The sequence below is a fragment of the Bubalus bubalis genome, chromosome 3 (genome assembly GCF_019923935.1).
Source record: "Bubalus bubalis isolate 160015118507 breed Murrah chromosome 3, NDDB_SH_1, whole genome shotgun sequence".
Classification (NCBI taxonomy): domain Eukaryota; kingdom Metazoa; phylum Chordata; class Mammalia; order Artiodactyla; family Bovidae; genus Bubalus; species Bubalus bubalis.
Window position 1 is genome coordinate 102,651,058 of NC_059159.1, and position 27,735 is coordinate 102,678,792.

Here is a 27,735-nt window from a genome sequence, read left to right on the forward strand (position 1 = left end):
TCCTTCATTGAAAGAAAGAGAAAATATAATAATATATTCAATTGAAGTGAAAGTGAAAGTTGCTCAGTTGTGTCTGACTCTTTGTGACCCCTATACCATTCATGGAATTCTCTAAGCCAGAATATGGGAGTGGGTAGCCTTTCCCTTCTCCAGGGGATCTTCCCAACCCAAGGATCAAACCCAGGTCTCCTGGCATTGCAGGAGGATTCTTTACCAGCTGAGCCACAAGGGAAGCCCAATATATTCAATTAATTAAATATAAAATCTAAAATATTTTATTTATAGTTATGTTATATAAATACTTGAATATATTTGTATATATAAAATATGTTCATGTTAAATATAGTATATTTAATAGCCTATTTAATATCTAGAAAACCTGACATTGTACAGCTCTCGTTCTTTCAGTTCTTCCACATGAACCATAGTTTGAGATTCCATTTTCATCCAGAGGAAAAAAAAAACTGTTAGCAGATCAAAATCCCCAAAGATTTTGACAAACTGAAATAATGAACCAAAAGAACCAAATTTAGAGAGCTTTATCTAAGAGAGGTAAAGACCTATATTTGCAACCAAAAATCTAACAAGACTCATAGAAGAAACACACAACTCTGAGGTGGTGATGAGGCAGCAAACTGTGGCTCAAGGGGAAAGGTTGGAAGAATAGTACTGTTCATGATGGAGAAGACTGAGAAAGTGATGGTGCTCACTTGTCTGGATACTGTCATACAGAAGAGAAAGCTCCTCACTAATATAGATACCCATGCAAATATTACCTTTGGGTAACCACAATGTGCTATTGATATGTATTTCACTTCCTGTCTCTTATTCTTTTTACTATATCTTCATTCATGTACTTGTGAAATTTCACGTTTCCTTTTTAGTTGCTTGCTTTTTAGCCATAAGCATAGGACTTGATTAGATAAACTCTCTTTAGATCTAGTTCATGGTTCTAACTTGTCAAAATCCTTTGGAATTCTGATTTGTTCAATGAGCATCTAAACCAACTCTTCCACTTGTATGCACATTTGGTCAGCATACCATCATTATGTTGTAATCCTCCATAATATAGATTGATGAGAAATAGATTCTTAAGATTATTAAGAAGTGTAACTACTTGCCCAAGGCCTTACAGCTAGGGTGTGTCAGAGCCCAGACTATACCTGGGTCTTCTGGTTCTCAGACCAGTGTTACTTCCATGGAACTAGACTCTCTCAAGATAATTTTGAACTGTCAGTAGAACTAAAAATATAGGCTGTAGACACCGTGTAACAGAGATTTGCCCTTTGAGTAAGTGCTTTCACAAACATTTTGCAATCAATTATTTTAATAACTTTAGAGCTGGTTATTGTCGCCCTCTTTTATAAATAATAGACTCAGAAAGGTTAAGTGTTTTTAATTATTCAAAGTCAGAGAGCAAACTACGTATCAGTTTTTGCAAAGAACAGTTTGGTTGGGAAGATGTCTTTCCTTCCTGGGATTCTTAAAACATCTTTGAGAATACCTCTTTAGAAGATCTAGGATAGTAGATGAACAAGTCATCAGGAATTATTAAAATGGGAGGACTTCAAGTTCTGATCAGTCAAGATACTAGAGAATCTTTTACAGTGTACCAAAATTCCAAGATGAAGCAAATTTCCAAAGAGGTGCATAACAAGAAAGCATGCAAGCACCATTTGGGATCTGATTAGAATTCTGAGACTAGTTCTTTACATTTAGAAATATAGAAGTTGGGGAACTTTTTCAGGAAATAAGAAAGCAGCATCCTTTTGGGCGTTATTTGCTCTGTTTAATTAAAAGTTAATGTAAACAAGATTTTGATTTTTTCTGACTGATGAGTTTGAAGAGGTCTTTTAACACCAAGCAAAATCACTACCTTATTTCAATCATAAATTAGCAAGATTTTAGAGACTTGCTCCACTCTGAATTAGAACAGTAGAATTTAAGAACTAAAAGTTTCCTTAAAAATCCATCCTCTTCTTTGCAAAAATGAGGAACCAAGTTTCAGAGACATGAAATAGCTTAGTCAGAGTCATCCTCCAGGCTTGGGCCAGTACTTGCCTTAAAATTGAGGTTTTGTGGATGCCCAACTCTGTCTGTTTCCTGCTGCATATGCTTTGTTGCCTTCTAGTTGGGGAAGCTCACCAGGGTACTATTATTTTCTTTGGAGATATTCAGAAATTGAATATCTCATTTAAAAATATCTCATTTAGAATATAAGAACAAAAACCACCTAAAATAATCACCTCCTTCATCCTTCGTTCATGGAATTCAGCTATGTCCTCCTAGTGGGAAAGTGGCAAGATTTAGGCATGTGCTCTGCCACAAGAGGGAGTTAGGGGTCTTCCGTGGTCAAGTAATTTTCTGTTGGTTCATTGTCTAAAGACAACATGGTAGCCTTGGCAGTTGGCTCAACGGTTGGCAGTGTTCCAGGGACCGTTACGGCAGTTGTTAAGGCTGTTATGGCAGTTAGTGGTTGGTAAATTCAGCCCCTACCCTGTGCCCAACCATATGTCCAGACCTTCCTAGTCCTGAAGCCTCCAGTCAGCTCAGAACAAAGCCAGTCTGAAAAGTCTTCTCCCTGTCACCACTGCGATCACTTGAGCATTTATGCTCAAAACAGCTCCCTGACAGGAAAACGTTTGTGTTCCTCCGGAATGTGAAGGAAGGTTCATGGTTTTTAAAATTCATGAATTGCGTGGAATGGAACGTTCCTTCTCCGAGTACAGGAAAGAAACAGAGAGGCTGTGTCTTTACGACATCCAAGCTATGGGTCATCTCAGGCGGGAAGAATCTAGTTAAGCCAATTATTTGGCATGGTATAGACCTCTTTCCCTTCCATTCCAAGAAAAGGTTATAAATTTTTTTCACTTTTCAATTCATTGCATTGGATTTACTCGAGAATATTCAGACTTAGGCAGCCAGCTGGAGAAATTCAGTATTTCTTTTTTCTATTTAAAAGTATTTAAAGTCAGTGATTTAGGCTGGGTATATGATCAAAGCAAAAAATTAAAAGATTCAAGTGGTCTGATTTTGTTTGGTTTTTTGTTTGGTTAAATACAGCTGTGAGGATAGGTTCGAGCCTTGGGAAATTGTGGAGTTTATCTTTTACCATTCTTTTCACCCTTTCTATCTTCTCTCCCGCCTTCTTGGGCCTGTTCCTTCCTGTCTTCTGGATGTCAAATCTCCTCATACCCAAGATCAGACTTCAGTTCCCCACCAAAGCATAGTGAAGGATCTCTCTTGCGCTGCGTGTTCTCTCATCTACACTTTTGAATGAAACCTTAGCACATCTGAGTTTTAAACAAAGACATTTGATTAAATTGATTTACAATCAGATTTTAGTAAACTCTCATGTCTGAGTGTAGGAGCACGCAGCACACTCTCTAGCTTCTTGACCCTTGGGAGATTTTGATAGCCCAAATGAATACTTGGTGGTGGCATTTTAGGAGCACAGTATTTTGGCAGCTGGTAGAATGGGGTGAGTTGGAGCAGGGCTTCTCGGCATTGTGAGTGGGTAGTAATCTATGTTTGTTACTGTTTTTGAAGTCTTAAATTTTGTCCCTCCATGTAAGCAAGTCAGGGTGATAAGATGCACCTCGTTTTCATTATGTTTGAGTCTTTTTCATTTACTTAAGCCATCTCTATTTCAACTGCCTTCCCTTCCTCATACAGAATACTTAATAGCATGTCTGTAGAAACTAGAATTACTGTTTGATGATAGTGTATGAAAAATACCTACAACAGACACAGAATTTTCTGAAGAGGGAAATTCCTCTTTTATAAAGAAATCATATTAAAAAACATGGATTCTTTTTATCAGTTAAAAATATCCCATTTATTCCAAAATTGAAATCACTTTTAGTTGTATTTATTAGCTGCATCAGGTCTTAGTTGCAGCGTGTGGCATTTTTTTGTGTGGCCCACGGATTCTCTAGTTGTGGTTCACGGGCTCAGTAGCTGTGGCACACATGTAGTTGTTTGCTCTGCGGCATGGGGGAATCGTGGTTCCCCAACCAGGGATTGAACCCACGTCTTCTGCATTTCAGGGTGGATTCTTAACCACTGGACCACCAGGGAAATCCTTATATATTCTATATCATCACTTGAAAATAGAAAATATAAAGGAGAAAGTAAAAAAGATAAGCATGATCCCACTTTGGAGAATAATCACTGTTGAACTATTAACATTTTGAAACATTTGGAACTTTTCAGATATTTTCTTTTGCATTCATAGTCATTTTCAAAGATAAATGAGCAATATTGTTTTATGATTATTATTTTGTAACCTGATTTAATTCACTTAATCATTGTAAGTATTATTTGTATCATCATTTTAAATGGGAGCACATAATTCCTTTGCTTAAAGGTATTAGCATTTACTTAAGATCTCCTACTAATGCAACTGTTCACTCTTAAAAATGGCCAAATATTGCATTCTGAGATTTACCCTTGCTGGAGATACAGCACATATTGTTTTTGAAGAGGGAATTTTCTAATGTTCACTAAAAATACTGTGGTCCTAGGTTCTATCTAGTTTTTCAAAATTAACTTCAGGGAGAGACTAAAAGCCTATAGAGATTTAGAGAGGGATTGGCTCTCCTTTTGGGTAATAGTTTTTCAGTAAACTCAAGGATATCTTAAGATCAAATGAGAATAATCAAGGGTTTCCACACAGACAATGAGAGCCTTGAGTATTCCATTCAGTTTTCAACTGAGGTTTAACCTACAAGGGCAGATTTTTAACTTGACTATGCATTTTGTGTCAACTGTATGTGTTTCAACATTTAATATGCAAGTATCCTTAGGAATTCTGTCCAGACTACTGTTGAATCCGAGTTACTGAAGGGCAATTTAAGCAAAAGATCAAGGACACCTCTTTTATAGTAATGGACTGGGAGTCCTGTTCTGCCTCCTCATTCCTGGGAACACTGTTGGGAGACTGGCATGGAGAATTCCCACAAGAGGTTGTAACCTTTTTTATTAACCTCAACAGCCATCTAGCCCTTGTGAGATAACCTTAGCTGGTACAAAAGGTTAATCGATGACAGTTGTATGTTTATATCGATGTATTTTCAGAACAGAAGATTTTCATTAATTTACTGTGGATAGAGCAAAAATACAAATGAAAAACCAGTATACTTAGAAATGTTGCTGAGTCTCTATTTGTTGAGGATGTGATAGAGGTGGAAAGAATCCAGTCTGGATAAAATAGTGCTGGAGAAGCTGACCATTAAGGGTCCTTTCAATATGAACAGCTCAGACACTAGGAAACATCTCTTGGACAGGACTGTTGCTAGTGCAGTATATAGAATCTCAGCTCCAAAATTTGTGTTTGACTTCTAAATGTCTTAAATATTCTTGAAGAAGTTTAAACACATTATTTTTTAAAATTTTTCATCATTTATGCCCTAAAATTCTCTGGTTACTGGGTGTTAATGCAATCAAGTGTTTTAGTATTATCTTCAGCTTATTGATTACTTCTGTTCTTGGTGGTTTTCTCTATCAAGGCTGTCTTTTGGGATTGGTGAAACTGATTTCCAATTTACAGAGAAATTAATGGACCAGTGTCCACCTTTCTTCTTTTTTTCTCCTCTCTCTCTTTTTCCCTTTTTATTCTGCCATCATCTTCTCTTTTATTACCAGTATTTCTCCTTCACTACCCTCTTCACCACTCTTCTTCCTTCCTTTAACTCTTCAAATTCTACTTCTTTCTGAGGTAATTTTCTCAAAATTGGGCATCTGTTATGTTTCCCCATCATTCTCCAGCATGATTGCTGGATTTTCTGGCAAGCTCTGTAGGCTCTGCAGAGTTTATTCTTTTGTTTAGGGAAATGGTGGCCTAGAGTGGGATCCTCAGTTTTTCTGTGCTTTGATGCCCATCTACTTCTTTGCTTGAGTATTACCTAAGGGTCCAACAAATGCTTTTGATCACAAGAATAATGTTCAGACTTTCCCCCTATGAAGTAAGATCCCTTTCTCATCGGAGTAACTGAAGGTGGCAAACATCTAACCATGAGCAACTTTAAGGCCAGTTCATCATAAAGTGCCTTTTTAGTGTTGTTTGAAAAATAAGCTGTTGCTATAGGATTTTAATAAAACTGGCCACATGCCGAGATGGAAAGCATGTGGTCATCAACTACAAAGGGAGCTTCAGCTGAGAGGGCTCATTTTGGGATGAAAATTGTCTTCCTGTTTTCTTACTACATCAATGATACAGCAATTTCTTTTATAATTTCCAGTTGTGCACAAGCCAGTCAGCAGAAAAATGAGTTTCCTTTCCTCACTAGCTGAGAGAATATTCTTTTAAAAGGGGGAAAGAAAGATAAAAAAGAAGGAATGAAAGAAAGAAGGAAAAAAACCTATGGCAAAAAGTACATTAAAAAATCCTTCCCCTCCACTGGTTTCAGGGAAGAGAGATTAGTTTGATATACAGTTGGTTTTTCATCAGGCACGTGAGGTTACTGCGGGAAACTGATGAGCGCTTTTTAGTGATTCAGTATTGCATAAGTAAATATAGCCTCATTCACTGACCATTTATCTCTTGTTTATTTCTGCTTACAAGCTAGAAAAAGAATATCAGTTGATCATTGGAATTTCACTTAGATTTTCTCATTAAACTGTTCACACATTTTATTTCTTTTGGATAGGGAGAAGAGAGATTACATTCCAAACCTGCAAAAACAAAAGAAAAAGTTCAAAGATTGCAAGGTCTTCCTCTTCATCATCAGGGAAGAAGCTTCAAATTAGGCTGTAGATTTTCTACTGATGTGCAGCTAAATTCAGGGTTTTAAAATGTAATAAAATCATTGTGTATAACAAGGTCAGGAAATATGGTTAGGAACTTTCAGTAACATTTGATGCCAAGCCTTCCCAGTTATATTTGCAAAGTTGGAGCAAGGTCAAATCAGGACTGCTTATAGAATAACTGAGGTAGGAATGTGAGGATCTGGAAGCTTGGGCTTCTACCCAGGATTTATCTTGGCCACATGGGTGAATTACCCAGGATGGAACAGTTAGTTCATATACCACAGCTTTGTAAATCGAAATCTCTGTGCATGTAGAATCTTGCAGACACTCGGGATAGAAGGGGAAGAGACCAACCATCAGGTAATTTTTTTTTTTTTTTTAACAAGAACTGTTGTCTTAGAGTGTGTTCCCTAGGAAAGGGGACCTTACCTTTAAGGGAGTGAAGAAAACAGGATTGGGCAGAAATAGAAATTGAACTGCCCCAGAGTTGTAAGAAAGATTTCAGCCAGTCCTTGGACTCATCAGAGGAATCCCTTCTTTAGGCTAAAGGGCCACACCTTGGTACTCCCCTACATTCACCAGTCATTACATAAAAACTGCACACAGGGAGGGCTCTAACCTTCAGTGAGCACACTCCCTTCTGCAGACAGCAGTTCCCCAAGAGGGGCAGCTAGGAGCCCTTAGCGGGCAACCATTGCCAGCAACAACACTCTCAGGAATGTGGTTTCTTTTTTCTTTTCATTTATAAAACAGAGCCAATACTATCAACTTGATGGGATTAATATAAAGAGTAAATGAGCTAACCCTTGTAAAAGACCAAAGCTGGCATGGTAAATGCCAAGAGCTTAATGCATATTAGCAGTTATTATTTAAATAGCAGCAATTTAATATTGCTAATACTATTTGTAAAAGCATTATTAGCCATCAACCTCATCTGTCTGAGCTAGTGAGTATGTATTTTCTGGGTGCAAGATGCAAGTAGACTTTTGGAGAGTGACCATGTCTCTGAGATGAATCATGTTTTTCTTATAACAACCAAATGTAATCAGTCATGTGCTGTTCTGTTGTTGTATGCCTTCACTCTTGGCAGACATGTTCTGACACAGACAGAGCCCTTTTATGTCAAACAGTGTAAAAGCCATAGGTGAGTTGGATGCTTAGATGATGCCTCCAGTGTTTCTAAGCCTGCTGCCTCCTTGGGAGAAAATAGCACTATCTCCACAATGCAAGTGCCCTTGTTGAATAAGGATAGCAGAAGGAAATGATGACTTTTTTGGGAGAGGAAGAATATCATTGCTGTTGTTCAGTCACTCAGTCATATCTGACTCTTTGCAACCCCATGGATTGCAGCATGCCAGGCTTCCCTGTCCTTCACTATCTCCCGGAGTTTGCTTAAACTCATGTCCACTGAGTCTATGATTCCATCCAACCATCTCATCCTCTGTCGCCCCCTTATCTTCCTGCCCTTAATCTTGTAGTTTAAGCTTTTGCAAATTCTTGTATTCTATTAAAATTCTGTCTATCTGACATTTGTCTCAGCATGAAAAAAAGTAAGAATATAAATACTGGTGTTCACTTTTATGTAACATGAGGATTAATTATTTTTTCAAGGTAATTACTGATTGAAGTGGAGACCAGGGAAGCCTATAGTTCTCAGTTCAATAATTATATTTTTAATTATAAATACTTTTATTTATTTATTTGAAATTGTTTTTTTTCCTCAGTTTAGTAATACCTGATGTTAACTTCAGCAGAAATCAATGTCTGCTTATTATAGTCCCAAGAGCCATTGCAGGCAGCTTTACCTTTTAAAATAAATTTTAGTTCTAAAATTAAATTAAAATCTGGGTCTTGGCATCTCATAAGTACTGTGTACTCCCAAGTTATTTCTATGAAATGTTAAATAAAACATTTATTGGATACGTTACCCTGTCACCAGGCAGGAGCTATTATTCCTCTGTAGATGGAAGGGAATCATTATAAGATAATGAAAGGTGAGAAGTAGTTACTGCAAGGAGTCAGCCAGAAAGATTGTATGGCTCAGTCTCATTATAGTAGAAATAACAATCAGAAATTTGTCCTGATCTTTGCCATGAGGGAATATAAGCAGCTATTTCTGACTGCCTGAGGCTAGTGATTCCAATAGCAGTTCCGGTGAATCTACAAGGTTAAAACAGAAGAGGGAACAAAAAAGATCTGATGAGCCACAAGCCAGTTCCAGCCACACCAGTAATGGAGTAAGAGGTTGTGAAGAAGTAGATACATGGGGAGGTTCACCTGTATGTGTCCATGGGTGTGCACAGCTGTGGGCATTCTTGGACATTTGGGGTTTGATATGTCCTGGAACGACTGTAACAACTGACTTGGTTGGCAGGGGCCACTTTCAATCCCCAGAGAGTGGTAACTTAAGGTGATAACTCAGATGAGGTGTTTGACATCTCTGGTGAGTACAGCCTCTGTCTCTATAAGCTGGCATAGTCTTACCAGATGAAAATGTCGAGAATGGTACTAGTGACAAGTTTTAAGGATTTAGGGACCCAGCCATTTTCTAAACTACAGCCAGCCTGGGATATGGGGATCTGGTTGTCTCCTGAACTGCAGCCAGCTTAGAAAGTTTTAAAGTGGAGGAGTGCAGGCAGCAGCAGCAGAGGGAACCCCCAGTGAATTCTCTAAGATGACTGGTTGTTAGTAGGATTTTTCTGTTACAGGAACATTTTTTACACTCATCTAATCTGCTCTGAATAGAGACTTCACTGTATAGTGTTCTCTATGTGAATGCCAGACAGACCGTAACCCAAACACATATGTTAAAACACATGTGCACATATACATACTTGTGTGCCTGTCCCTCTGGGAGCGTTTGTAGAGATTCTAACTGTATGAAGTATGTCAGGGCCACATGAATGTGGGGCACAGACTGCCACATTTCTGATCGATGGGCTTCCCAGGTGGTGCTAATGGTAAAGAACCCGCCTGCCAATGCAGGAGACATGAGACCCCAGTGTGATCCCTGGGTCAGGAAGATCCCCTGGAGAAGGACATGGCAACCCACCCCGGTATTCTTGCCTGAGAATCCCCATGGACGGAGGAGCCTGGCAGCTACAGTCCATAGGGTCACAAAGACTGGGACCTGACTGAAGTGACTAAACATGCAAGGACAATGAAGGCAAAGGCTTTTGTCTCTTTTGGTCAGTGATATATCCCCAGTACCCAGAAGAGTGCCAGCATAGACGTAGTATTGCACCATCTGTAACAGCAGCACCAACAATACTACCAGAACAATTACATTAGCAAACTAGAGAATTTCCTTGCATGAGGAGCACTTCAACTTAGGAAGAGTACTTAGCAGGTTGCTTGGTCTGTGTTCCTGAATTATTTAATAAGTGGGTGAACTTTTGTATTAGTCTAGTTTTATTTCTTTTAATTATGAAGGTAATATCTGGCCATGGTAAAAAACACACACACACACATATGCACATTAAAAGAAGAGTATATAATGCAAAGTAGAATTCCTCATCACTCTGGCCACCAGTCTCACTTCCCAGCAACAACTAGTGTTTTAAGTTTGTGTGTGTTGGGGAGAACATACTCTACATTGCCCTGTCCTTGCCCTTGCCTTTGTTGTGTTGAATGTCTTTCCTTATCAGATCATATAGATTTACCTCATTTTTTTTTTCAACACAGACATAAAATATCCATAGTATTGTATCATGTAGATGTAATTAACATAACATTTAATTGGCCTCCAGTAGTTGAAATCTGCTTCGTTCTGAGTCATTTGACATTTCAAACAACCTAACAGTGAATATCTTTGTCATGCCACAGTGGCACCAGTGACAAAACCTCAGTGGGAATGGTGCCTTCTGACCCACCTCTGTGCAATGCAGTTGCCCTGATTCTTGCACTTTAGTTTTTGCACACATGTCCAAGTATTTCTGTAGGATAGATTTCTAGAAGGACAATTGCTGGCTCAAAGGCTGTGCTCAATGTGAATTTTCATAGCTAATCTCCAAAATGTTGAATGATGTTAATATGAATCAACTGATTAGTCATTTGTTGGAGTCTGTATTAGCCAGAGAAATAGAATATCTATATCCTGCTGGTTCTCTCTTAATACACACACACACACGCATGCATATATATACATACATACACACATATATATATATATACATGCACACACAAACATATATACATAGATCTGTATGATCTGATATATATATATACACATATATATGTGTGTGTTTGTGTGTATATACAAAGGGATTTAAAAAAATTCTTTATTGAATTTTTACACTATCATTTCTGTTTTACTTTGTGGTTTTTTGGTTGCAAGGCACGTGGGATCTTAGTTCCCTGACCAGGGATTGAACTCGCACCCCCTGCATTGGAAGGTGAAGTCTTAACCACTGGTTCGCCAGGGAAGTCCCTATAGAGAGATTTTTTATAAAGATTTGGCCCATATGATTATGGAGGGTGAAAAACCCCAAGATTTGCAGTTGGCAAAGTACAGACCCATGTACTAATGCCTTAATAAGCTCCAGTCCAAGTCTGAATCTGAAGGCAGGAGATGGATGTCCCAACTAGAAGAGAGACAGGCAGAGAAAGCAGATTCTTTCCTTACTTACCTTTTGTTCTGTTGAGGCCTTCAGCAGATTGGATGAGGTCCACCCACATTGAGGAGAGCAATCTGCTTTACCCAGTCTACCAATTCAGATGTTAACTTCATCCAGAAAAGCCCTCACAGACAAAGCCAAAATAATGTTTAATCAAACATCTGAGCACCTTGTGGCCCAGTCAAATGACAGATAAAATTAACCATTGCAGTGTCATTCACCAAAGATTTAAAATACGAAGCACATGCTACTCACTTTAAAAATGCAACTTGAGACTAATAAATGTAACTTTTATTTCTATCTTGTTTGCATGAGTAAACACACTAATGATTTGTATGTGTTAAATTTTGCTTTCAGATTCTTAGTCTTTGGACGCTGTTAATATTTAGAGCTAGTGAATAAATTCCACCTTTTAAAACACTTATTAATGTATTATGATAATGCCAACCCTAGCTCCTGGCATAATGCCCTCCCATGAAAGTCTAATTTAACCTTCCTTTTGCATATGTAATCTTGCAAACATCAGTGGGTATTTTATATCCAAAGGGCTTTGGGTTCAAACCTTTAGAAATTTCCTCACTGATGTTTCTCAGCTTTTAGTTCATCAGCAAAATTCCAAATTCACTCTTGATGATTTTTATAGCTATAATAGTCATTCAATTTCATTTATAAATGAAACAAGTGGCCTTTGATCACATACTCTTTGCAAAGCCTGATGCTCTCTGTTGAATGTTTTTGTTCCCTTTATATTTTTAAAAGCAGTAGCTGCACTAGAGACAGCTTGACCTTACCGTGAGAAATAGCATTTTATCATGAAACTTGGCAGAGCCTTCAATTTCCTCCCGTTTAATATCTGTCAGTCATTCCCTTTGTCCAGGAAACATTCTCTCTGCTCTCCATGTGAAAGTTGTTATCTCTGGTGGCAGATACAACTTCTCTGGGGCCAGATCATCCTCATCCTACAGCTCAATCATGTAGCATTGCCGGATCCCTGTGGAAAACCAATCATGTTCTTTAAAGTGTGGCTGGAAAGTTAATGATGCAAAAGAAAGACTCTGGGTCCCCTACACATTCCATTAAGTTCCTTCCCACTTCCCATAAATTGTGTGCCAATCTTTTTGACCCTGCTGATGAACCCAGCTGGCATAAAATAGAGGCTGAAATGAAAGGAAGAGGTCTTATTTTACTATATCAAAGTATTGAACTGGAAGGGACTTTTAGACTTTGTCTAATCACATACCTTCCTTTTAAAGACAAGTAAGCTTTGTCCCAAAATGGGAAACTGATTTGACCAAGACCACCCAGCTCATTGGTGTCAGGGCTGATTGGGGCTGGAAAGCATATATTTTTATTAACTTATTTAATTGGTACATAATTTGCATACCATAAAATGCGCAGAACTTGTCCAGTTGATGCATTTTGACAAATGGATATATCTATGTAATCATAGCTAACACACCCACATCCAATCAAGATATAGAACATTTCATTACCCTGAGAAATTTTCCATATATTCTTTTCTAGTTGGAAAGTAGGTTTTTCACTTCTGATCTAATGTTTTTGCTTCTAGTGACCTTTTCACCATTACATAGGTACATTCATCATTTGGTGGAAAGACCCCAGGGCTGGAAACAGGGATATGGGTTCTCCTTCCAGTTCTTGTTCAATTAACTGTATAATATTAGGCAAGTAGTTTCACTGAGTCAATTTCTCTAGCTATTATAGTATGGGGTATGCATAGGGAGCCAGATTGTGAAAGTGAGAAAGCTTGCCTTTGGTTCTTCTACCCTTTTTCTCTGAAATCATTCTTATCACCCTTGGACTGTGAAATGTTGCTAGTTTTAACTCCAGCTTCATTCTGTGCATTGTTTTGATCTAGCTAAGTACCATTAAAAAGTGAGTTGAGTTGTCCATCTTATGTCAAGATATGTTCCTGGAAATGCTTGTGTTTAATAATCACAGTGACATCTACAGTTTATTGGAACCTACGCTGTATATCAGACATGTGTTTAGTACTCTATATATGTTGCCTACATAGACGCCGCCTTAGAGGAGCTGTGTAAGGTTGTTAGGTTTTACATAAGGCCAGTCTGAGGCTCAAGTAGGTTAAGTTACTGGCCCACAGTTGCACAGCTAGCAAGTAGCAGAGTTTGCACTGAGACCCAAATCTGCCCAACTCCACAATCAGGACACATTCCATTCCCTTTCCCTGCCTCAGGGAAATCTTGAAGATGACAGTGACTTCACCCAAAGGGATAACTCTTTGAAGGTAAAATTTGAGGTAGCGTATCTTTCTGGAGGGAGAAGGACGTCTGACCAGGGAGCTCATGGACAACCTATGCATCGCCCCAGTGCTGTCACTGTGATTATACTCGTGGTCCCAGGACCATAGTGAGAAAGCCCTGAGAAAGCCCTGTGAACTGCACACTGCTTTGCATGAGTCCTACTATGTTTCACTGGGTTTGGGCAATTTTATGCTCTGGGGTTTGGACTCTGTAAGATGGAGCAAATGGATTTTGGAGGTAAGGTGTTATTACAGCCAATATTGCCTATAAAAATTGAGATTCAGGCCAGAGTATATAACTCTGTTAATTACAGGAAAAGGGAAGGGAATCATCATGCACTCACCGAAGGAAGGAACTGGCTGAGGACCTCATGCCTGCTAAAGAGGTTCTCTGTCCTCTTTCCCACAACAGAAAGAGAGGTGTCCTGATTTAAGGGTGTGAACTGAATTTTAATCATGCACGCACACAAAAATGCTTAGGAAGTTTTGCCTGAGAGAATTCTGAGAGTTTCAGTTGGGGTATCTAATTTCATTCATATACCTTTGCTTCTAGTTGTCTGGTTTGCAAATTTAGCATAGTATTCTTTTTAAAAAGCCCTCTTGGCTATTGCGTTTTTCTGAAGTAGTACAGAGGAGACTTTGAAAAATAAAAGCAACTCAACAGATACAGGGACCAAATTAAGTATAGCACACATAATTCAGAACATACTATCCCATTGCAAAGGATATGCAGGCCCCAGGAGAAACAACTGAGAACAATTCTGCCATGTGGTTTATGGGAGGAATCTAGGTCTGTCTTAAGAGCATTCCGGGCTCTATCCTACTACTGATTAAAACCTCCTTTTGGGTAACTTCTTGACCTTGGACTTGCTGAAAGACGCTCTTAGGCAATGAATCAGAGTGCAGTCCTTAGTTTTGTTGGTAATGCATAGATATACAGGCCACCCTTTGGCTAGTACCCAGAGGCAGCTCTAGAAATGCCTTAGTCATTTTTGAGCTGAGCTGAGTCTGGAGACAAACTTTGGCCTTTGAACTTTGGAAATGCTGAGGCTCAGTAAACTTGATTAGTTTTTGTGTTAATGAACTTCCACAGCTCCTTCTTATCTTTTAAAGAAAGCTACCTGAGGTCAGAGCCCTGAGACTTCACAAAAGCAGATGATAAAGCATGCAGTTGCATTCACAACAGAACAGTGGAGGCTTTGAGGGGTTGTTTGACTATAGAAGTTCATACCCGTCTCTGGCTTTGGTCAGCGGAGTACAGAAGCTTGATCATCTTTGTCTCAACAGTTTTAGCCTTTAATGGCACAAGGATATCAAGATAGGACACATCTCAGAGTATGAAAGAAAAAGAGGATCAAGTATGTTTGTTCACTGAGGGATAAACGATGGAACCAAATCTTGAGAGGTAGCCCCAAACTCCAGGCTGACATAACTTTCCAAAGAGATAACTTGCCTCCTGACCAAATAAATAAACCAACAAGCCACTAAGGACTAGAGCTCTGAAGAAAGGCCCCAGTGCTCCTGGGTCTAAAGAGTAGTCATTTACATCTGCTAAATGTGTAAGCAATAGGACTTGTTTTGTGCAAAGGGATATGTTTTTCTTTTACAGTTCACAAAATCTGTCAGTGCTTCACCAAAGAATATTCATGTTTGACTAATGTCTGAGAATATTCATTTATGACCAATTCATTCTTTTGACTACTCCATCAAAGTGTTTCCTGGGGTCTATAGCACAGAGGTACAAGGACAAGCGGAACTGCCCAATACCACACCTAGCCTTTCAGGCTTGTCGTGGTCCTGATTATCTCTATGCCCTTGAAAGCCTGTGGGTGGCCAAGTGGAAGAAATCTCTCTACAAAGAGATAGCCTAACCCAAGACTGGGTTCATTTAATGACCATCTATAAAGGCATGGCTATTTGTTACCATTCTGTGCTCTCTGATACTGGAGATCAGGAAAGTCTCTTGCTTTTACCCAGAAGATGCCCTACTGTGCCTCAGCCATCTGTGTTCTCATGCCCTCACTGGCCAAAAAGATACAAGCTGAACTGTGAGCTACTTTAAGATTGGAGATCAATGATTGAAGCCTTGAATAAAAAGTCTAATGTAATTTTAGTAGTTATGGGCCAACTTCAGGTTGTCCCCTGTTCCTGAGCCATATGCGTTCATGACCTTGAGGAAATCAGTTAGCCATCCAAAAGAGGGCATTACTAGGTGTTGCCTGAACCTTAATGATATTAGCAAGGCTCAAGACAATGGCTGCATTTTTGTTTAAAGGAGGAATACAGTGAACCCAAATAGGCTTCTTCTATAATATCAAAAATCCCCCTTCCCACACCAGTTGTGAATCTAACTTTATGAACAATGGTTGTTCAAGTTTATACTGAACATTTTGTGAAAAGGAGGGTATAAACCCTCTAGGGATTAAACTAAATCTCCTTAGATCGAAGACACAAGGAGAGGCACAAGTTTCATTTTTCTCTCCAGATTCAGAATCCAGACATTTTTTTAAAAAACAAAAAAACTGTGCATTCGTTTTCTCTGAAAATGACTTCTTTGTGCTCTAGATTTCTAGCTCAGAGATAAAATTGGATTCTTTAAAGAGGCTCAGAAACTAATTTTAATAACCTAAGGCTCATCAATAAAGGACAGAGAGTATTTTGGATACCATTTTATGATCCTAGTTCTAGAGACCATCATATCATGTTCAAAAGAAAATCTTTCATCGTTGCTTAATATCCATTATTGCTGCTATGTTGCTTCAGTCGTGTCTGACTCTGTGCGACCCCAGAGATGGCAGCCCACCAGGCTCCCCCGTCCCTGGAATTCTCCAGGCAAGAACACTGGAGTGGGTTGCCATTTCCTTCTCTAATGCATGAAAGTGAAAAGTGAAAGGGAAGTCGCTCAGTCGTGTCCGACTCTTAGCGACCCCATGGACTGCAGCCTACCAGGCTCCTCTGTCCATGGGATTTTCCAGGCAAGAGTACTGGAGTGGGGTGCCATTGCCTTCTCCATCCATTATTAGGCAATACAAATTAAAACTTTTTGTTCTTCTTGCCCATGAAAACTACTAATTCTGGTCAGTTAAATGGAAAGTTTCTTTTCAGTGTAAAATCTGAATAAAAAAATTCTTAGAGAAAGGTATTTTTGTGTTTTAAAGTATATTTTTGAATATTTTGCAATAAGCTTAAGCACTCAACAGTATTATCTGAGATAAGATTTTTCCTCACCCCTCCCATCTTGATTTATATTTTACTTAATTGTTTTTAGTTTTGGAAATATAGAGCAGTATGAAAAATAACAAACTATTACCCAGTACTCACTAACATTTATTATATTTGCTTTTAGTATTTTTTAATTAAAAAATAAGACATTTTAGGTCAAATCGAAGTCCTCTTTATTCGCCATATTCTGTCTTACCCCATTCCCAGGGTAACTTGCTAATATGAATTTAAGAGAATTCATAATTTAAGAAGACACACATCTTGTATTCTCAAAATATTTCTAATATTTTTATGTGCATACTTATCAGAGGACAATATGTCCTGAGGAACATGTATGTTTTAAATGTATAAGAGGGACAGTTTATCCTACATTTTTTTGGTATATATCATCTTACAAGTTGCTTTTCTCGTTCAATATTGATTTCACTATGAATGTCTTGATTAGAGGGCTTTCCAGGTGGTGATAGTGGTAAAGAACCCGCCTGCCGATGCAGAAGATATAAGAGACAAGTTCGATCCCTGGGTCAGGAAGATCCCCTGGAGGAGGGCATGGCAACCCATCCCAGTATTTTTGCCTGGAGAGTCCCATGCACAGAGGAGCCTGGTGGGCTACAGTCATAGGGCCAAAAGAGTCGGACATGCCTGACGTGACTTAGCACACACACACACACACACCTTGATTAGTGGATAAGCCTTATTTGTTTATATTATTTATGACATATGACATATTTGGAATTACTTATACCATTTTAGTTTTTTTGTTCTTGCTTTTCCCATTTTGCTTGCTTTTCCCCTCTTCTATTAGATGGTTACATTTTTTTATTTTCCATTTTGTTTTTTTTACTAGTTTGAAAGTTACACATTCTATTCCTAGTCCTCTAGTTAGGTAGCTTTAAAATTTTGTTATACATAGCTCACATTATTTTTAAATAAATACTAAAATTAATTTATACTCTTCTTCTAAACAAGGAATTTAGCACAGTTTTTACTACAAACAATCCTCTTGGGTCTCCCATAGTAATTATTGTTTAGAGTTGTAGTTCTACCTTGTTTTTAAATACAAAAGAGTGTTTATTATTGTTAGTGAACATATTTTTACATATAAAGTTGATTTGTTTTCTTTCCTCACCATTGCTCTTGAATTCCATCTTTCGTTTGGGCTTCCTATTCTTTCTTGCTGAAGTCTCTCAGTAGTTCTTTTGGTGAGGATCAAGTAACTCTTTTGGACTTTGGGTATATAAAAACTGTTTTTATATTACTTTCATTCTGGAGTTATCATTTATCTGTGAATTTTATTGTGTCAGTTTTTCCTCTTAAAGATATAATTCATCCTCTCTTCTGGCATCTGTTGCTTCCTAAGAGAAGTTTGCAGTCTAATTGAATGATTTTTAATTTTGAGATAATCTGCCTTTTCTGTTTGATTTTCAAATTTTCTTTTAATATTCTATAGTTACACTACAGAGTGTCAATATTTGGAATTGTTTTTATCCTGCTCATGACTCAGTGTGGTTTTTATTTATTTTTAATCTTAAGTATTTTTCTGGTTCTAAAATCTCCTCTATTTTCTCTTTAAATATTGCTTCTTTCCTGTTTCTCTATTCCATTTGTCAACGTGAAAAAAATGCACAATGTGAGAATTGCAAGTTAAGTTTTATTTGGGGCAAAATGAAGACTGTAGCCCTGGAGACAGCACCCCAGGTAGCTCTGAGAAACTTCTCTAAAAGTCATGGGGGAAAGGTCAGTATATGTATGATTTTGGTAAAGAGGGAATACACGCAATCAAGCACGTATTTTTGCAGAAGCTTTCTGCTAGTCACGAGAAACAGCTGTCACCATGAAGGATTTTAGTGCTTTTCTAGATATGAGGAGATACAGGCACTGAGCTCATAAAATCAGCTTCTGAAAATATCTAACTATCTGAAGACCTGTCTTGCCAGTTTTTCACTGAGCACAGAGTACCTCATTTCTGCTCTCCACCCTGAACTCCTTTCAGGGAGTGTTGAAAATCAGCAGGTGCAGCAGCACATGATTTGATTCTTGAAGAGGTAGATGGCAAGTGCCAATTTGTAGCCAACACATTCTTTTAGAATTTCTACTAGAATTATACTTTTCCCCGTTTTTCCCTCCATGTCTCTTAGTGTCTTGTTCAAATCTTTATTTCTGTAAATTTCTCTGTTCTATATTTACTGTTATTTTTTCAGCTCTCAGTTCACTAATTCTTTTCTCAGTTGTTTCTTTTTTTATTTAAATGAGCATTTTTTTTTTTGTACTTCTACTAAGTTCTTTTCTAAATCCAGTAGTTCTTGTTTCATAATCTTATTTTTAGATTAGAGATTTGTATTTTTCCTTTTTGTAACAAGGATACTATTTTAAAAACATTTTCAGATATTTTATTTTCCTGTCCTGAAAATCTTATCACCCACATTGCAATGACTGACAGGAAAGGGGAAATGCCCACTATATTTTCTGTTGTTGTTCTTTTTTTTTTTTTTTAATTATTTATTTAAAAAAGACATTAATCAGTTTTCATCACCAAGTTAGATTTTGTTTGAATCCACAACAGGATAATAAGCTTGAAATCCAGACTCCTTTAAACGTAGAGAAGTTATTCTAACCAGCCTTGAGGTCTAAGCAAGAAGCCAGAATCAGTAGGGAAAGGGAAAGTCTAAAACCCACCACTTTAAGGCGTGTGCATGGGCAGGACCAGCTATGTGGATGTGCAGCCTGGCCAGTCGCATGGGGACTCATGCTTAGAAGGGCCCCGTACTTGGTTTAATGCTCTGCTGTTACTATCTAGAAATTCTTAATCATTTGTGAACAAGCAGCCCTTATTCATTTTGTACTGGGCTCTGACAATTATGTAGCTTGTTCTGGTACTAGGGGAGGTCCTGAAAGACAGGAAGAGGAGGTGAAAGGAAAAATTAACTTTTACTGGCCTCAGGGCATTGGGGGTAGAAGAAGCAGGAGAAAAGTGAGTGAGACACATAGATTCACTTCCTCCTTGGCCCAGGAAATAGGATATTTTATCACTAGGGAGGAACACCAGAAAGGGTCTTTTTGTCCCATTTAACATTTTGAACCCTGGAAGGAGAATTCAACCACCTACCTCTAGAATGGAGATAATTAAGCATTCTGAAAGAGACTTTAAATTAGTTTTTAAAAAATTCCCAAGAGATATAAAGCAGTAGGATTGTAAATTTACACATGCTGTACTCAGGTGAACAGAGAAAATGTGGTTTAAAGAAATTTTCTATTAATTACCCAGATTTCATTAATAGTTCCCATCCTTACAGAAGTGGAAAAAACCAAAAATCTCAATTTTAAGTTGACTCCAATAAGCCAGGTCCACTGCAGTAATTGAAACAATCCTCCTAAGCTTGATTTTTGTTCTTGATTAAACTTGCCCAGTTGCTCAGAAATTCTCCTATTCTCCCTTTGTTCTCCCAGGTGCTGACTCATGTCTAGACAATACAGCAAGGTCATGGACCTTGAAGAATGGAAACTTCTTCCTGAAGATGGTGAACTGGCAAGACAGGAACCTTGATTCCTGATGACACTGAAGATTCCATATCAGTTCTACCTCCTCTGAACTTCTTTTAGGTGAGAGAGAAATATATATCTATTTTGTTTAAGTGATATTTATCTTAAATGTTCTCAGATGTTCAGACAAATTTAATTCTGATACAGATACTTAGGCTGATTCTAATTTTTTGCTGCTGTAAACTATGCTGCAGTTAGCATACTTGTCCAAACAGCTTTGCGCATTTGTCTGAGAATATTTTGGATCTATTCCTAGAAGTTGAATTATCAATTAAAATATTTATGAACAGTTTTTATTGTTTTGTGAAATATCTTGTGTAACTTAGGGAGGCATTCTTTATGGGGATGCTCTTGGGCAGTGAACAAATTGGGTAGAAATATGTAGGACACTGATACTGGGAAAAGGTTGACATACAGGGTAATGTAGGTGAGAGCCAGATGTCCCCAGGTCAAGCTAAAACGCTTCTATTGCCTTTATTTATTTATTTATTTTCTTTTAAAAAATATATTATTTTTTTATTTCCTTTATTAAAATGACTGAATCAAAATCAAAATTATAAAAAAATAACCCAATAAAATATTTGTGTTTCACCTCTCAGGTGTTCTATCAATCGTTCTTAAGATATTCATTTGATAGAATTGTAAGGCAATAGACACGTGCACAGGCTATCCTGCTGGGCCCATTTCCTTCTGTGACTTTTAGTAGACTCTGGATTGTTAGATTATTATTGTTAGGTTATTATTGGATTGTGTGAAAATCAGTCTAAAAGCCTCTTGGGAAAGTACATTTCTGAACTTCACATATTCTGATTCAAGTGACAGGGGTGGGGCCCAGGAATATGATTTTTAACTGTCATACTACTTTGAGAAGCACTTATCTGGATACTTTAAAGACTTTTTTGGCAGCTATTGGTTGAAATCCCATCCATCAGTAAATCTTAACTGATTCACTGTTAATTACTTTTTTGGTCAGCAAAGCTGACCGAAGATGGGCAAAGAGGTACAACTGAGACTGGCAGTTCTGGTCCTTTCCATCAGTTGATTGACATTTTATGACTCTGGATTTAAAGTTATGGCCACATATATGAATAATGAATATGATATTTTAGGAATTATTTAATGTATTTTTCATTCCTTGTAAATCAAGACACCATATGGCTTCCCATCCTTTTAATCAATGAGTTTCAATGCTTCAGGGGCAGGATAGTTACTGGCTAGAACACCAAAGTCATCGCTCAACTTTGACTGTCAAATGAAGCTTTTTAATGTATTGTGTCCCCAGGGAAAAAGTGCTGTTGAAAGCAAGGCTACATCAAAAGAGAAAAGGAATTTCTAAATTTCGAAGCTCCCTTTATATATCATTTATTTCTAATGATATTGGATTCTTATTAGAGAATGAAGTCTGTAAAATCTGTACTTTCCTACTTTATTGATTTTTTTGTGTGTAGCCATGTTCATGATCAGTTTTTATAATAGGTCTTTCCTTTAATGAATGTCAAGTTCTTTAGCAATTAAAACAAGTGACTTAAAAAAAACAAAACAAGTGAGTTGATTGTAATAGTTACTCTGAAAACCTATATTTGTTTTTTTGTCTCCTAGATCAATAAAGTATATTAAAATCTCTTCTATAACTGTGTTTTATCTGTTTCTTTTTAACTTTTGTAGTCAAATTGTACTCTAATGTTTAAAAAAACAAAAGTTAAAAACAAACTGAGCAAAGTAATCCCTGCCTTATTCCTTCCTATTTCCAAATTTTCACTCCTCAGAAGCAGCTACTTCCTACTTTGCTTATCTTCTGGTTGTTACTACCCCATTTCAAAATTGCATGTAACTTTGTGGCTTTTTGGTTTGTTTTTAACTTTTATTGCAGTATAGTTGATTCACAGTGTTGTGTTAGTTTCAGGTGTACAGCAAAGTGAATCAGTTATACACATACATACCCTTTTTTAAGATTACTTTTTCATATAGGCCATTGGCAGAGAATTGAGTAGAGTTCCCTGTGCTATGCTGTAGATTCTTATTAATTATCGATTTTATGCATAGTAGTGTGAATATGTTGATCCCAATCTCCCAGTTTATCATCCTCTGCTTTCCCCCTGGTAACCATAAGTTTGCTTTCTACATCTGTGACTCTATTTCTGTTTTGTAAGTAAGTTCATTTGTACCATTTTGTAAGATTCAGTATATAAGCAATATCATGTATTTGTCTTTCTCTCTCTGACTTCACTCAGCTGACGATTTCTAGGTCTATTCATATTGCTGCAAATGGTGTCATTTTGTTCTTTTTCATGGGTGAGTAATATTTCATCGAACATATGTACCACATCATCTTCATCCATTCCTCTGTTGATGGATATTTAGGTTGCTTCTGTGTCCTGGATATTGCAAATAGTGCTGAAGTGAACGTTGGGTTCATTTATCTTTTTGAACTGTGGTTTCCTCTGGGTTTATGTCTAGGAATGGGATTGCTAGGTCATATGTAGCTCTGTTTTTAGTGTTTTGCAGGGGTCCCCAACCTATTTGGCTTCAGGGACTGGTTTTGTGGAAGACAATTTTTTCAGACTGGGGTGGGTGGGATGGTTTGGGGATGATTCAGGTGCATTACATTTATTGTGCTTTTTATTTTTATTATTATTACATCAGCTTCACCTCAGATCCTCAGGCATTAGGTTCTGGAGGTTGAGGACCCCTGTTTTAAGGAATCTCCGTACTGCTCTCCAAGTGGTTGTACCAATTTACAGTAATCGGTGTTTTAACTAGTGCTTCAGGTGACTCTATTGCACACTAAGGTTTCAGAGCCAGGGACCAGACCTTGCTAATTAGCATGAATCAGTAAGGACTCTTGGATCAGATTAGTTGGCTGATACTTTGATTCAAGGGGTTTGACCTAGTCAGTTTCTATTGAGACAGTAGGAAAGGCTGGCAGGGGATAGCCCTGGTTGAGGGGTGTCTGGTAACAAGGCTGCCCAGAAAGGTCAGCTGCCAGGTATGTGTGTGAAATGAAGAGCTCTGATCAGCCCTGAATACATGGTTTCTTCCTCATTTGAAAAGCTATGTTCTACCGAAAGAGAGCCCAAGCCACCCAAGGGCCACCCAACAGCTGCTCCTGGATTTGGTGAGAACTAAACCCTGGACACCATGTTAAAATTTAGCATTTGGAGCCCCACACCAGCAAATTCCAGTTCTCTGGGTATGTGATGGGCACCAGGAAATAACATTTTAAACAGGCACCCACAGTGATGCTGATGTAAGTGGTGTGTAAACCAAGCTCTGAAAAACATTGGTTTTATGGGCTGCTGTATTGAGGCTTTGTGAGACCAACTTGTGAGACTTTCAGATTTTAACCCTGGTTCAGCTTCAGAAGGTCTAGGCTCCTCCATGGGTGTATAGGTTAGGCCTGGTTCCAAAGTGAGGATTTTGATGTCAGCAAGAAGCTTCTTTGTTTCAGATTTCCCCAGCCCTGTCACTGCACTTCAGTCTGAAATGTCATTCTGGTGTCCCCGCCCTTGCTTAGGAAACTTGGCTCTATGCAAAATCCAATTTGCTTCACATGAGCCTAACTGCTTGTGATTGAAGTCAGAAGCAACACTTTGAAACGGCTCCTTCTGAACAGAAATACAAAACGCTGCACATATTTGGCCTCCAGGCGGCGCCAGCCTTTTGGAAAAGGAGGCTGTTTATGTAACAGATTGGCAGTTTCAGCGGCTGTGTAAATGTCATTCTTTAAAAATAAAGACGAAACTCTCAGTTAACTCAAACAGGAGCAAATTAAAAAGTAGAGTGAAACATCTATTTCATGAACACAATTCATTTGCTGTCTCTGGTACTTCAAAATGATACATTTTCTCCAAATGATAACTGGCACCCTCCCACTGGCTTTAGCTAGGCAGTGACAAAACAACAGATCAATTCACTCACTTCAGTGAAGGAGAAAAATTCAGTTAGGATGGGCTTCATGTAACTCACACACCTGGAGTCTGAATCCTTTATATGCAACCGAACTTACTTACTTCAGTGGCAGAGCCACTGAAACAAAACAGGTGTTAAGCTTGACCCCAAAAACATAATAAAGAGGTTTTGTATTGAGTCTCAGTTGTTTTTAAACCAAGGTATGATTATTTTTCTTTCTGAACTCACCAAGAGGGTCCTTGAAATATCAGTCTTCAGTCATTTTAAGGGTATGTCTATAACATATAAAGTCATCTCATTTTGAGGGCTTTGTGTCCCGTGTGCAAAATCTCAGCCTTAGCTTCAAAATGGAATTACTTGGGAAGCTTTTAAAAATTCCAAGGTTCAGGCACATATCCCAAACCAATTATGTAAGGATCTGGAGTTGGGACCCAGGCAACAGTCCTTTTTCAAGTTCCTCAGATGACATAATGTGAAGCCACCCCTTTCTGTTTGCAGCTCTTTTCTCTGGAGTTCAGACCCTAGTCCTTTGGGCTGGCTGCAGGGACCAATCTTGAATTCTCATACTACTTCTCCCAATTTCTGTTTTCCTTGGGTCTGGTCCAAACCTCACGCAGACCAATCCGTGGTGGTTCACCATCTCCAGTGTCTTATGCACATCATCCAGACATATCTGAAGTCCAATGGTGGCATCCCCTTGACTACAGGCTTGCGAACTCACCACATAGTAATTGACTGGTAGATAGGAAAGATAGCTCTTAGGTTGTCTAGTATGATGATTCCCGATTCCAGTCCAGTTCTTCTCCTGAATAAGAATAGCTCAGGGAGCTTGTTAAAATATGTATTTCTGTGCTTAAACTTAGAAAGCCCCATTCAGTTTGTCAGGAGAAAGACCTGGAAAGCTATATTTTAACAAGCTAAGCTTCTGGGAGAAACTGATCTAAGTCCAACACTTCCAATGCATAGAGGTAACAGAATCTCAGAGGATGTAACTTATTCAGGGCCACTTGGCTAGTTAGGAGAAGGTTAGAATCAGGTGTCCTGACTACTATGAAAAGAAGTCATGCTAGGAGAAATACAAGTTTTGCTTTTTAAAAATATTTTAAAAATCAATGAATTTTCTTTCCAACCATACTGGTTAGATATTCCAGAAAGAGCAAAGCCTTCCAAAGTCAGATCTGTGTTCTAGCTCCTGCTTAGGCAACACATTAGCTGTGTGGTTTGAGGTAAGTATTTTCATCTCTCTGAGTCCTACTTTCTTTATCTTTCAAGTGGGGTGTTACTTGTCTCATAGGGTTTTGCAACATAATGTTGCAGTGGAGAGGACTTACTTTGAATGAGTATGAGAAACTGTTTAGAAACTCCTAAAATGAGGCCAGGGAGAGGATTTTACAATGAGTTAGAGCCAGAGAAATATTGTTTCTGCTGCTTTTGTGATCTGATTTTAACAGCATGTGTAGCCTACAGATAATGAATAGATGTGGAAATGGAGGCCCAGCAAGGTGAAGTGACTTGCTCATCACATAATCCATTGCTTTCAGACACAGGTCTTCTGACTTATAAATAAATCACTGCTCTTTCTTCTACATCTCCTTATCACCAAGGGAATTTCTTCCAGTCAGTAAGTTTTTACATTAGATGATCATAGTACTGTGTTACCTACCTGAATTTCTTGGAAGTGGATACAGACACCAAAGATAGGATGAGGGAAGGATTGCTCAGCCCACTAACCTTATCCTCCTAAATCTGGTTCAGTGGTGGAAGGGAACTTAGGGCACTTTAGCAAAGGACAAGGGATCCAGGGAAGGACCCCTTGGATCCTTCTAGGATAGATAGGTCTAAACAGATCCTCATGCGGGTTCAGACCTTACCCTAAGCAATGTTGAAGATGCTCACCGTTTAGCCGTGGGCTATCTGGGGCCCTGCAGGAGAGATGCTAGATGGAAACTAGGTCAGTGCCTTTCTCAGGGCTAGTGAGATGGGGATAGACCTTGGAATTATCACATTCTGCCTGTTTTCCACACCTGAAAGCTTTGTCAACACAGGAAGAACATGGAATTGAGATGACACCACCATTTGGGCAAAAATCCTTTGCTGAGTAGTGTTGCTAAATATTTGTTTGGTAAATCTGGCAACCTTATGAGTGATTGAGAATTTGCTGGAACTGAATTGTTTCATTTATCTATATATAGCTAATTGATCAAATTCACAGGTTAATTGGTTTAGGGCTTCATTTCACTTTGTGGTATAGACTTTGATCATCACTGAAGGTATTTCTTATGTTTGTAATTTGTTTTAATTTTGGCACTGGGGCATTCAGTAAAAATAGGTGGAAAGGGGTGTTTCTTCTGAGAGCCCTTCTCATTTTAGTTGTAGGTTGATGGGAATGGACATGACTGCCCAGGTCACATGTCAAATGTGCCCATAGCCACACATTGAAACTTTGAAAGTCAGAAGTAGAAAAGGGCCATGAATACTGCCCCACCCCACCTCTCATGCAGATAAACTTCTATAGTGTCTGTTTGCACAAGAATGAATGCTGCTGCTGCTACTGCTGCTGCTGCTGCTAAGTCGCTTCAGTCGTGTCCGACTCTGTGCGACCCCATAGACGGCAGCCCACCAGGCTCCCCCGTCCCTGGGATTCTCCAGGCAAGAACACTGGAATGGGTTGCCATTTCCTTCTCCAGTGCATGAAAGTGAAAAGTGAAAGTGAATTTGCTCAGTCGTGTCCGACTCCTAGCGACCCCATGGACTGCAGCCTACCAGGCTCCTCTGTCCAAGGGATTTTCCAGGCAAGAGTACTGGAGTGGGGTGCCATTACGTCTCTTAAAGGCAGTGGTGTGGCTGAGGGAGTGAGAAAGTGAAAGGAGAGGGCAGGCAAAGCAGCCTGGGGATGGCGCACAGCATGGGCCCCACTTCTTACTGGGCCAGGTGAGGCTGTTTGGTATTCACCTAGGTAACCTGTTGCTAGGAGGATGACAATAACTTCCCCATGACAACAATGGAGCAAGGTCCCTGGCATTGCAGACAGGGCCAGAAAAGTCCACCCTTCATTAGGCCTGCTGCTTAATGAGCATGCATTTGTGCTGCAATCATTTTCATTTCCGGAAGGGTGGAGAGGGCAGAGGGCACTCACCAGCTTTCCAGCCTCTCCAACCATCAGCTCCTTGACAATGCCACTTTTTCTGCCCATCTGCATACCCTGAAACTTGTTTTAACAGTTGCTTGTTTTGAGCTGGTTCTATGCTTTCTTTTTAAAATTTGTATACGGACTAAATACTATATCCAGAAAGCTCCTTTAGAAACAGAAGATTTACAACCTGCTTGGGAGTTTCCCTAATACAGATGACCTTTCATTGTCCCCTGACTCAATTTCTTCACCTGTAAAAGAACCAATTCCCATTTCCCCAATTT

The 27,735-nt window shown here is 38.7% G+C and overlaps 1 protein-coding gene across 2 annotated transcripts in view; it reads left to right on the top strand.

Moving 5' to 3' along the window:
* The window catches only part of GLIS3 (GLIS family zinc finger 3), a 683,233-nt gene that overhangs the window by 102,462 nt on the left and 553,036 nt on the right, over positions 1-27,735 (top strand). For both annotated transcript variants that reach the window (XM_006068184.4, XM_006068187.4), the window contains one exon: positions 20,320-20,472. The gene's annotated coding sequence lies outside the window, so the exon portion shown is untranslated. The remainder of the gene's footprint in view (positions 1-20,319; positions 20,473-27,735) is intronic.